At 42.7% G+C, this 12,500-nt stretch overlaps 1 long non-coding RNA gene and 1 other non-coding gene across 2 annotated transcripts in view; one reads left to right on the forward strand and one right to left on the reverse strand.

Moving 5' to 3' along the window:
* The window catches only part of LOC123515198, a 165,062-nt gene that overhangs the window by 108,041 nt on the left and 44,521 nt on the right, over positions 1-12,500 (reverse strand). The window contains exon 2 of the long non-coding RNA XR_006677818.1: positions 5,513-5,564. This is a non-coding gene — a long non-coding RNA (uncharacterized LOC123515198). The remainder of the gene's footprint in view (positions 1-5,512; positions 5,565-12,500) is intronic.
* Trnaw-cca lies at positions 3,657-3,728 on the forward strand. Its single transcript has one exon. It is a non-coding gene; the product is annotated as a tRNA-Trp (tRNA).

Consider the following 12,500-nt stretch of genomic DNA (forward strand, 5'->3'; position numbering starts at 1 on the left):
TCTCTCCTTCCTTCCCTCCCTCCCTCCCTCCCTCTCTCCGTTCTTTCCTCTCTCTTTCTCCCACCCTTTCTTCCTCCCTTCTCCCTCAGTTCACTTCCTTCTGTCTCTCTCTCTTCCTTTCTTTCACTCTCAACATTTTAGTCCCAATTTTTCTCTGTGTTTACTTGACTTCCTTTCCGTATGTTGTGTAAAGTTCCACACTAGTTACGATATTTAGGTGCAAAGAAATACGCAAAGGAATAAACATAGAGAAACCAAACAGAAACAGCCTTGAACTCCTTTCTAGGCTGTTTAGATGGATGAGAAGCTACAGAAAGATAGACAGATAGATAAACACGCATGCTTAAGAGAGAGAGAGAGAGAGAGAGAGAGAGAGAGAGAGAGAGAGAGAGAGAGAGAGAGAGAGAGAGAGATCTATTCTAAGTTAATGTACTCCAAAAGACAAATTTTAATCATTTCCATTCAGTTTTTCTTTCGTTTTTATTTTATCTATTTATTCAGTCATTTATCTATCTATATATTTTCATTTTTTTTTTTTTTTTTTATCTATTTTTTTTGCGAACACCAGTAAATATTCTGCCAAGAAGAGTCAAGAATAAGACCACCACCACCACCACTACTACAACCACCACCAACACCTCCACCACCATCACCACCGCCACCACCACCACCACCACCACCACCACCGAAAAGGAAAACGAAACACATCAACAATACACACACAACAAAGGTAAACTAAACCAAAACAACAACACACACCAAAACAAAAACAAAAAAAAGAGACGCACCCTCATCAAGCTTAAGCAAGGTATTTCCACCAACATTATTTTCCTCTTACATAAATTCAATCCATGGCTGCTAAGTAGAATTAAATGTAAGTAAGGAAGGGCGTGTGTCTTTTGCAGGAGAAGGAGGGAAGGAGGAACGGCAGGGGCATAAATTTCTGGATTATGGAGAAGAGAAATAGGAAGATAAGGGGAATGAGCAAAGGAAGAAGATCGGAGGAGAAATATACAGGAAGAGAGAGAGAGAGAGAGAGAGAGAGAGAGAGAGAGAGAGAGAGAGAGAGAGAGAGAGAGAGAGAGAGAGAGAGAGAGAGAGAGAGAGAGAGAGAGAGAGAGAGAGAGAGAGAGAGAGAGAGAGAGAGAGAGAGAGAGAGAGAGAGAGAGAGAGAGAGAGAGAGAGAGAGAGAGACGACAACGAAAGCAGATCTAAAGCAAAAACGTGGCGTCGAATGAGAACATGACAACATCAAGACAGGAAGGAAATGAGGAAGGAGGAAAAACATGAGGGCGGGGAAGAAGGGCGCAGTGTGTGGGAGGGCTGGGCGGCTAGGGGGAAAAAGAGGAAATATTTGTATGGGGGAGTGATGAGCGGCGAGAGGGAGAAATACGAGGAACGGGGAGAAGAGAGGGAGATGAAGGGAGGGAGAGGGAGAGAGGGTTTCTTTGCCACCTAACACCTGGTCCGCGCAGGTACACCGCCACTCAGGGTGTAATTAGTGTGAATCCAAACATTCCTGACCACACACGACCATAAGGCAGCAGGAGGAGGAGGAGGAGGAGCAGGAGGTGGAGGAGGTGGTGGTGGTTTAGGTGGTAGTTTAGGTGGTGGTGGTGGTGGTGGTGTAAGGGAGTGGAGGAGGAGAAAGATTATGACGATGGTGAGGATAATGGAGAAGAGTAACAAAAAGAACAAGAACAACAACAATAACAAGAAAAACAAGAACAAGAACAACAAGAAAAGAAAAAGAAAAAGTAAAAGAATTAAAAAGAAGAAAACAAAACAAGAAAACAAAAATGAACAACAACAAGAGGACGAACACCAACATTAACAAGTACTTTCAACACAACCACGATGGCCACAGCACACCACCACCACTACGACACACGACAAAATATCAAACAACAGAGCCACTACCACAGAAAAGACACTCTCATGAGCATATACGTATACTCAAATGAAGTACACCTTTCCAACACACAGGCTGAGGAAACCATGCAGACAAAGGCTTGGTTGCAAAAAAAGAAGGCTGATACCGAATAAAATGAAAACGAATACAAAATGATAGGTACAAAGGAACAATAAAAAATAATTAATAGTAATGTTGGCTCTAAAAAAAAGACGTCCTTAACAACAAACATTGTCTAATTATGAGCTGAGACACGTAAGACGATAAAGAGAGGTAAAGGAGGACGACAAAGAGGACACGAAAACATACAGGAAGAAAAAGAAATACAAAATAAAGAGTAAACAGTAGCAAACATGTTGGTCTTTTAAAATGATCGGGGAATACATTATCTAGCTTACAGTAAGGGATATGAGACAAGTTAAAGAAACAAGACAAGTAGGAAAAATTATGTAATAGGTATAAGAAATAGGAAAGCAGTAAGATAAAAATAAGGTCAAAACAAAATATATTGAACAGCACTACGGGAAACCAAAGAGAAAGAAAACAAGGACGAGAAGATGGGATAAAAAGGACGTACATCAGAATCAGGCAGTAGAAAGCAATTTAACAGAAGAATGTAACACCACAGCAAGAAGTATCGTATCCTCCCCGCCATAACCCTTCCCTCCCATGCCCACAGTGGCAGCAGGAAAAAAAAAAAAAAAGAGAGCAACATGTCTGCAATGAATAATACAAACACCAAAAAAACTTCCAAACACAAGAGGGTAGGACAATAATTATTACAAAACACACACTGGAGATAAAAAAAAAAAAAATTAACCTATAGCTAAATATAAAATGACTAGTAACTTAACACATCTGAAAAAAAAATATATCAGTACAGAAATACAAGAATGGATAAATAGATATAAAAAAAAGGGAGTTGCCTCGTAATTACAGACAAGACAAAGGATGGTCTGACGAAAGATAGACAGGATAAATGAAAAAAATAAAATAAGAAGAATTCACACAAATACGACAGAACAGATACGGAGAGATGGAGAGAAAATGAGGCAGAACAAAGATTAATGGAGAAAATACTGAGAGAAAAGGAGGGAAAGAGGGAGAGAGGGAGGGAGGAAAAGAGGGAGGAAGGAAGGGATGAGGAGAAACAATAGAAAAGGAACAGGAAGAAAGAAAAACGAGAGGGAGGGAAGTCAGAAGAAAAGAGAGTAATATGGAAGATGACAGAGCAGGAGGAGGAGGAGGAGGAGGAGGAGGAGGAGGAGGAGGAGGAGGATGAGTAGGAGGAGGAAAAATAGCAGTAATATAAAGAAAAATGAAGATTAAAAGCAGGATGTAGACAACGCGGAAGATCCATAAAAAACTCTCTCTCTCTCTCTCTCTCTCTCTCTCTCTCTCTCTCTCTCTCTCTCTCGTCCATTACAAAAATTACAGCCTCCTCCTCCATGTCATGTCTACCTTCCTCCCCTTCTCTCCATCATCTCCCTCCCTCCTCACCTCTACCTCTTTATCTCCCCGCCGGCGACAGGGTATGAATGTCTGGAAGATACACTCAGGCACAGGCGGAAATCACTCCTTGCTTCCCTGTAATTAAGACATGAACTTGCCTCACACACACACACACACACACACACACACACACACACACATACACACATGCACAAGTCAATGATTTTGGATATCCTTGATGCTCTCTCTCTCTCTCTCTCTCTCTCTCTCTTTCTCCCTCGAAACTCATATCGGCTCCGTGGCGCAATGGTAGCGCGTCTGACTCCAGATCAGAAGGCTGGGTGTTCGAGTCACTCCGGGGTCATTTCTCTTTTATGAATTGATGTCGTGTGGTGTGATTCTCCTGAGGAAAAGATATCGTGTGATGTGATTTTCCTGAGCCTCTAGGAAATTCGGTAAGATTCCTCACGACTGGCAGGGCAAGGAAAATAGTATCACATAAATTAGGAGAAAGTTTAAATGCATGGCTTCCTTTCTTTTGTGCACACGGAAGACTTAACAGCTAACAAAATTTCAATAAAAGGCCATTCTGTCTCTTTCATTGAAAAAAATAATAAAGACTAAACAAAAATATAGGAAAATATATTGAAAGGTGAAACATCTAACGACTTAATAAAACTAATGGTGTCCCTCAAGAGTTGAAACTGTCACCCATACTTTTTTTATTCATTATACCTGTGTGTGTGTGTGTGTGTGTGTGTGTGTGTGTGTGTGTGTGTGTGTGTGTGTGTGTGTGTGTGTGTGTGTGTGTGTGTGTGTGTGTGTGTGTGTGTGTGTGTGTGTGTGTGTGTGTGTGTGTGTGTGTGTGTGTGTGTGTGTGTGTGTGTGTGTGTGTGTGTGTGTGTGTGTGTGTGTGTGTGTGTGTGTGTGTGTGTGTGTGTGTGTGTGTGTGTGTGTGTGTGTGTGTGTGTGTGTGTGTGTGTGTGTGTGTGTGTGTGTGTGTGTGTGTGTGTGTGTGTGTGTGTGTGTGTGTGTGTGTGTGTGTGTGTGTGTGTGTGTGTGTGTGTGTGTGTGTGTGTGTGTGTGTGTGTGTGTGTGTGTGTGTGTGTGTGTGTGTGTGTGTGTGTGTGTGTGTGTGTGTGTGTGTGTGTGTGTGTGTGTGTGTGTGTGTGTGTGTGTGTGTGTGTGTGTGTGTGTGTGTGTGTGTGTGTGTGTGTGTGTGTGTGTGTGTGTGTGTGTGTGTGTGTGTGTGCCTGTGCCTGTGTGCCTGTGTCTGTGTGTGTGTGTGTGTGTGTGTGTGTGTGTGTGTGTGTGTGTGTGTGTGTGTGTGTGTGTGTATGTGTGCCTGTGCCTGTGTGCCTGTGTCTGTGTGTGTGTGTGTGTGTATGTGTGTGTGTGTGTAACCAAGATGGTCGTAATTTGCATATGATCTCTTGAGTTTGAAATATATGTAAATAATATTAATAAAGTAATGGGAATAGTATTGATTAAATAAAGTTTATATACTTCATCGCTCCATCGAACCCACAAGTGCCTGATAAACACACGGGGGTGCAAACAGATTGTGCAACATAGAGGTCCAACTAACGAATTGAGAAATACACATCTTTCAATATCTATAGATGTAAATTTACACATAATGGAGCTAAAATTCCATAAGATATCTCAAAGTTTTCAGTTACATTTTTTTTTATATAGCGTTGCCTCCTAACTATTTCTCGTCAGGAATTTAAGAGTAGCAGAGGAAATAAAACAGTGGTGAGTGTTTCAGCTTATTTCTATCTTATCCTACGCGTAGCTTGCAAAATAACAGGAAACATATAAACAAATCTAGCTACAGACCAAAAAGTTCTCTCTCTCTCTCTCTCTCTCTCTCTCTCTCTCTCTCTCTCTCTCTCTCTCTCTCATATATTCACAAATTCAGAGCATGCATGTTTGCCTTTGTGTTCTCAGTAATCCATCCTCCTGTCCTTCCTTCCTCCTTCATCAATCCTTTCCTGCCCCATTTCCTTTCCTTCCCTCCCGCACATAAAGGCTTCCACATGGCCACGAATTTCCATCCCAATTACCTGGTCGATAGAAACTTCTCCCTCTGAATATCCCTTCACGAACTTCCATCAACATTTAAAAGCCAGTAATTTCACTCACCGATTAGCTGGAGTCCGCTTTTTATTTCCGAGCTATTGCGAAAAGTTGATCACTGGAAAAAGAAGGAAAAAAAAGGAGTATTAGTATATGTGAAATGGTCCGGGTTAAAAAGCTGCATTTATCTAATTACATATACATAATGGTGTGTCACGCAATATGGGTATAGAACAAAATTATACTAATATTCTTATATAACAAGTTTAATTGATTGCCTGTGTTAGTTATGTACGTATCTATGGATCTATTATTATTTAGTGCTTATTTGACTGTAGTTTTGTTTCTTTTCAGTACAAATGCCTTATACAATACCCTTTATCCCTTAGCCAGAAGAAACGTCACTTTTCACTACTATCTCCCTTGATACCTTCGTCAGTAACTACAAACGCTTGACGAGGAACCCACAATACCTCCTGTTGATACGCTCTCAGTTCGTCCCTTAGTCAGTAGATACCCAAGAACCAACATCTCTTACCATACTACTCTAACGTCCCTTCATTAGTATACCCCCAAAAAAACACAAATTCCAATGTTCCTCTTTCGTCTCTTCGTCAGTAGATAGCCAATAAACCACATCTCTTGCAATGCTCCTCCTTCAGCCCTTCGTCAGTAGATACCCATGAACCAATATCTCTTGCAATTCTCCTTAATTCGCTCCTTCGTCTGTAGATACCCACAAACAAGTCTCCTCTCATCACTGAACATCCTAGCACATATAAAAGGAAACAACTCAATACACTCCCTTCGTGCTCTCCCAAGGCTTACGTTGTCCTTTACTTATTGCCAGAGCCGCTCCCCACACTTTCATTTTTCCTTTATGAGAAGTAACATGATGAAAAACAGTAGCGTCCATTTCGGTGTCATTGCATTAGTCTGTCTTTCGTGCGTTCATAAACCAGTAGAGTAGCTTTTACCTGTGTGTGTGTGTGTGTGTGTGTGTGTGTGTGTGTGGGGAGTGGCGGGGACTGGTGGGGAGAGGAACGCGCATTGGTAATCACGATGTTCCTTTGTCCCAGTGTCTTTTTTTCTAACTGTTGCAAGGGAGTGTAGATGAAGTATTGGAAGCTGGGATTGTCGAGGTTCCTGTTGTTGTTATTGTTGTTATTTTTGTTGTTGTTGTTGTTGTTGTTGTTGTTGTTGTTGTTGTTGTTGTTGTTGTCGTTCTTGTTGTTGGTGTTGGTGGTGCACGTGGTGGTGGTAGTAGTTGTGGAAGTCATTGGTGGTGAAACTTATTGGTGTTATTAGTTATGTTGGTTTCGTTATAGTAGTAGTTGTAGTTTATGTTGAAGTAGTAGTAGTAGTAGTAGTAGTAGTAGTAGTAGTAGTAGAAGTTGTTGTTGTTGTTGTTGTTATTGTTTTCGTTGTGATTTTGTTGTTCTTGTTGTTGCTGCTGTTTTCGTTGTTCTTGTTTTTTTTTTTGTTGATGGTGATGTAATTAATGGTGGTGGTGGTAGTAATGATAATAGATACTAATGGTGCTACCGTTGTTTCTTTGACTTTATTTCTCTTGCTTTTTTTTCCGTAACTCTAAACTTATCCCATCACAAAAACAACAAACGAACCACACAGCACAGGACCAAATCAATTCGCCTACACAGAGAAGCAACAGTGACACAAACCTACACTAGACACTGCTATTCTCTCCCTCACTGGCAGCTTAAACTGGAAATTCCACACGTCACCACAAGCCAATATAGCTTTCAGGAATTCATGTGCCCTCACCATCCAGTTCAATACCTTCCCCACAGACGTTGATCCTATGCAGGGGTCCTATCCGCCCTCGCCTGGAGTGCTCCTTTCATGTGTGAGCGTGGGAAGGGAGGCGGGTGGGGAGGCCTACGGGGAACAGGGTGGGGAGGCTGACAGGGTAATGGGACTTCCTGCAGCACGGCAATATTAAACAGGCAGGAGTTACAGGCCAGCTTATTCTGCTCATCAGTTAACGGAATGTCACCAATATCCCTAAAGTTTCCCGGAGTGCTGCCTTCCTCCCTCACTTCTCCCTCCTACCGCTGCTACTCTACCTATATACTCTTCGCCTCCCTGGCTGGTCACTCCTATTACTATGCGTTTATAGCTGCTAACTCTACCCGAACCTCCATTGCTGATCCTCTCATCAATACAACGAAATCACGGCCACTGTTCTATACATATGGCTCTCCTGTCAGCCAAAACCGCTATAGTACACGACCCAAAGCTTACTCATAACTACGCGTATTATTCTCTCTCTCTCTCTCTCTCTCTCTCTCTCTCTCTCTCTCTCTCTCTCTGGATCACTACTTTGCCAGGTTTAGCTATTTCTTCAACAGTTTTCAAGAGGTATAAACAGTATCAAATTATCTTATTAACCAAGCTGGCAGTGTAACATTTAGAAACATCTCTTTCTAGCGTTTAGGATGGACGTGTATCATTTCTTTTCCTTTTTTTTCTTTTCTCAACTTTTTCTCGGACGTCTCCACAGTTACTATATAAAAAAAGTTACCACGAAACCAGAATACACTTAAAGTACGCATTGCTCTTGTGCTAAAGTATCATCTCTCCTTGACCTTCACCTCTGTTGTTCCCCAAGTGTCTTTTTACCCAAGAACATCGTGACATCATGGTTACGACTATTCAAATCTCTTAAGTTTCCTTAGGTAACAATACATCGACATAAAACATATAGACTATACAATGTAAGTCCATACACTGCCTATAAGGAAAGATGAATAGCTAGACACACTTGGCTAAAAGCGAACAGATACTGGCCGACTTACAGCTAAGCACCAAAGACGCTCTTGTAGTGCCTAAAATAACAAAGAAAAACTACATGTCATATATATTTCCACATAAGTCCGCGGATGAAGGCTGGCCGGTGGATATAACAACAATAACAACACGTCACCAAATACGACTCGCCTTACCAAAGCATTGAGCAAACCCCAACACCCTCCATCATACAAGGCCAAACGTGTCATCATCATAATTGTGTCCCTGTTGGTGTGGTAAGTCTGGGCTGCAGCACATGAGCACTCTGATAAGACTTGAATAACTTAAATAATATACAGCTATTATTTTTGCTTTTAAGACGTCAGCTGGTTCTCTCGGACGCGGGGCGCGGTGAGGTCATCATATTACACCACCCCTGGAAACTGACACGACATTGAGACAAATGAAACAATTATGCAAATCCGCGAAAAAAGTGAACCTAAGCCAACCATGATGATGTAAAAACCAGAGCCACTAAAAAGTCACCAAAGAAAAAAGAACGAAAAAGAAAAAGCCACAACCAGAAATTTACTCAAATTAGACAAACGAAGTAACGAGGCAAGTTACTTATTTTACATATGCATGTAGCACGCAAACATATACGCAGTGTGTGTGTGTGTGTGTGTGTGTGTGTGTGTGTGTGTGTGTGTGTAGTGAAGTGAAGGACAACACACACACACACACACACACACACACACACACGTACTGGCACATAAACTGTACCTACTGACTTTGAAAAAAAAAAAAAAAGCAAAACATACACATAAAATATCCTTCGTGGCCTTTCAAAGCTGTGTGGCTAATGTGACAATATTCCCTTTGATTAATACAAATGGCCGTCAGGGATGGGCCGAGTAAATCACCGTCGCTTCCATACTCGCCAGGCTCCGGTCAATATTTCAACGCACATCTTTTTTTTCCCCTTTCCACTTTGCAGTTTCGATTAAGATTTACGGCGGGGTGGCGGTGAAGATTTATATATTTATACAGCGGGAAATGCAGATGGAACCGAGCTGACTTGTCGCTGGTTTTGCTTATCTTGATTGCACTGATGGTTCCCGATGCGAGGAGGAGGAGGAGGAGGAGGAGGAGGAGGAGGAGGAGGAAGAGGTGGATAAGGAGGAGGAGGAGGAGGAGAAGCAGATGGAAGATACGAGAACGAGAACGAGAGATATGGAAGAGGAAGAAGACAAGAAAGGCGAGGACAAAATACATGAGGACCAAAGCATTATAAGGAGGGGGACGAGAACAATATGAAGGCGCTACTGTACCCGTACCTGTACCTCCTACATTGACAATCATAATGCAAGCAATCAGGCGCCACCAAGGGCATGCCACAGGGACTCAGCTCAATCAGGGACAGGGACGGCTCCTCCCCTCTGATGGATAGGACACTGCTCCCCCCTCACCCCCACCATCCTTCACCCCCTTCACCCTGCCTTCACCCCGCCCAAAGGAAGGGGGGATAAGGGAAGGCACAAGAGGGAATGATAATGAAAGGGAGGGGGGGATAAGAAGGGAAGAATAGTAAAAAAAGATGTGTGGGTGTGTGTTTGTGAGAGAGAGAGAGAGAGAGAGAGAGAGAGAGAGAGAGAGAGACTAATCATTCTCTTTCTACCAAACTCCCTACTCTCTCTCTCTCTCTCTCTCTCTCTCTCTCTCTCTCTCTCTCTGGGTCCTAATCAACACTGCCTTTCCCTTCCCCTATTGTTCCCAGCTATTGTAGAGGACATTCTTCCCGTCACTCATTCACACACACACACACACACACACACACACACACACACACACACACACACACACACACACACACACACACACACACACACACACACACACACACACACACACACACACACACACACACACACACACACACACACACACACACACACACATATACACACACACACACACAGAGAGAGAGAGAGAGAGAGAGAGAGAGAGAGAGAGAGAGAGAGAGAGAGAGAGAGAGAGAGAGAGAGAGAGAGAGAGAGAGAGAGAGAGAGAGAGAGAGAGAGAGAGAGAGAGAGAGAGAGAGAGAGAAAGCTGAAGCACCTCGTCGTCATGTATTCTGTAAGGGAATGTCTGTGTGTATCAAGATAAATCAAATATACCATACATACATCCATACATACATCTGAGAGGCAGGAGTGAGCAGGTAAGATAACTATAAATGGTTTTCAAAAGCGATGGATAGGAGCAAGCAGGTTTGATCGATAGAGTGTAAACAGTTAGCATGAGTTAGTAGTTAAGTGTAGTGAATAAGAAGTAAGCAGGAGTTATGAATAAAGAGTAAGCAGGTATGATAAATATAAAAGTTAAAAGGTAAGCAGTAAGGACTCAACAGGTGTGATATATAAAGAGCAAGAAGTGATTGATGAAGAATAAGTAGGTGTGATAGATAAATAGAACAGGTGTAATGAATGTAAACTAAGCAGGTGTAATGTAATGAAGAAGCACTAACCAGGTGTGATAAATAAAGAGTGTGAAGAGTAAGGGTAATAAATCGTGTTAAGTAAAGAGAATTGAATCTCTCCCCAAAATTAAAACGAAATATCCAGATGAGTATAATGATATATATTCAAAACGAGGAGTTAATGAATAGCCAATAAATTCCATCCCTGTATTGAAAAACCAGCCCTCCCAATCCTTCAAAAACTAGACTAGACATTGAATAACCTAATACAACAAAGTAAACTCCACGTCCTTACATGGAGAAACTGACGCTAACCACGCTACTAAATACTTAGAAAAAAATCACTCCTCACCAAACACACTCTCTCTCTCTCTCTCTCTCTCTCTCTCTCTCTCTCTCTCTCTCTCTCTCTCTCTCAACACACTTGGCCACTAACTAATAGCTATCTCAAGTAAGTGGGAAGGGACAGCCACTATTGGTATTGTCTTAAGTCTGCTAACTTCATTATCAAGCAGCGTGAGGTAAAAGGAAATCCCAGGTAGATAAGACTCTCAGTTAATTAAGGCAGGTGTTTTTGTGGGTAGGCCTAAGCGACCGACCCACCGACCAGCGAGAGGCAGAGGAGGAGGAGGAGGAGGAGGAGGAGGAGGGAGCTAAGAAGAACTACCAACACGCAGGAGTAGTGTTTCTAAGCATACAGTCACGTGATACCCTGCTCCACTTGGCCGCGTTGGAAGGGACGGAGGAGGCACAAGAGGAGACCAAGGGAGAGAGGTGGAGGGCCAGGCTGGGAGGAGTGAGGAGGCAAGGAGGGGTGCCAAGGGTGGGTAATGGTGGTGTGTGAAGGGGCGGTGGGTGGGTGGGAGCAGGAAACGAGTAGGCACAGATTGAATGGAACATGAGACGATGATGGAGGAAGGAGAGGGTAAACAGGAGGAGGAGGAGGAGGAGGAGGAGGAGGAGGAAAATAAATAGTAAAACATAACAAAATAAAGAAAAAACTACTACTACTACTACTACTACAACTACAACTACCACCACTACCAGCATAACATCAAAAACAATAAAAAAAAAAAAACCTCATACTATAGAAAAAAAATTAAATCTGGAAAAACCTTTGCCAAGAAAAAGGAAAACGCCAAAAAATAAAGCGGAAAAAGGGATAGAATAAGACCACTATAGAAAGACTGATGATAAGGAAGTGAAGGAAATAGGCGAAAGAAGGAAGAAGAGACAAGTAAGCGGAAGGAAAAGGGAAAGGGAAGAAGCGTAGGGAAAGGAGTGAAGGGAATGAAGGTAGGGACTTAATTTCTAAAAGGTGGAATCGCCTCTCACGCCTCGTTGCATTTCTTTCGCTGAGAGAGAGAGAGAGAGAGAGAGAGAGAGAGAGAGAGAGAGAGAGAGAGAGAGAGAGAGAGAGAGAGAGAGAATCTGGAGTTAATAAAAATGTTTCTAAGGTAAATGGAGTATGCGTCGTATTGTTGTTTTTGTTTCTTTTGTTATTGTTGTTGTTGTTGTTGTTGTTGGTGGTGGTGGTGGTGGTGGTGGTGGTGGTGGTGGTGGTGGTGGTGGTGGTGATGGTGGTGGTGGTGGTGGTGGTAGTGGGGGTGGTGGTGGTGGTGGTGGTAGTTGTAGTGGTGGTGGTGATGGTGGTGATAGTGGTGGTGGTGGTGGTGGTAGTGATGGTGGTATTGGTAGAGGTGGTGGTGGTAGTGGTAGAGTTGGTAGTGGTGGTGGTGGTGGTGGGTGGTAGAGTTGGTAGTGGTGGTGGTGGTAGTGGTGGTGGTAGTGGTAGAGTTGGTAGTGGTGGTGGTGGTGGTGGTA

This window comes from Portunus trituberculatus, chromosome 38 (assembly GCF_017591435.1).
Source record: "Portunus trituberculatus isolate SZX2019 chromosome 38, ASM1759143v1, whole genome shotgun sequence".
NCBI classification, from domain to species: Eukaryota; Metazoa; Arthropoda; class Malacostraca; order Decapoda; family Portunidae; genus Portunus; species Portunus trituberculatus.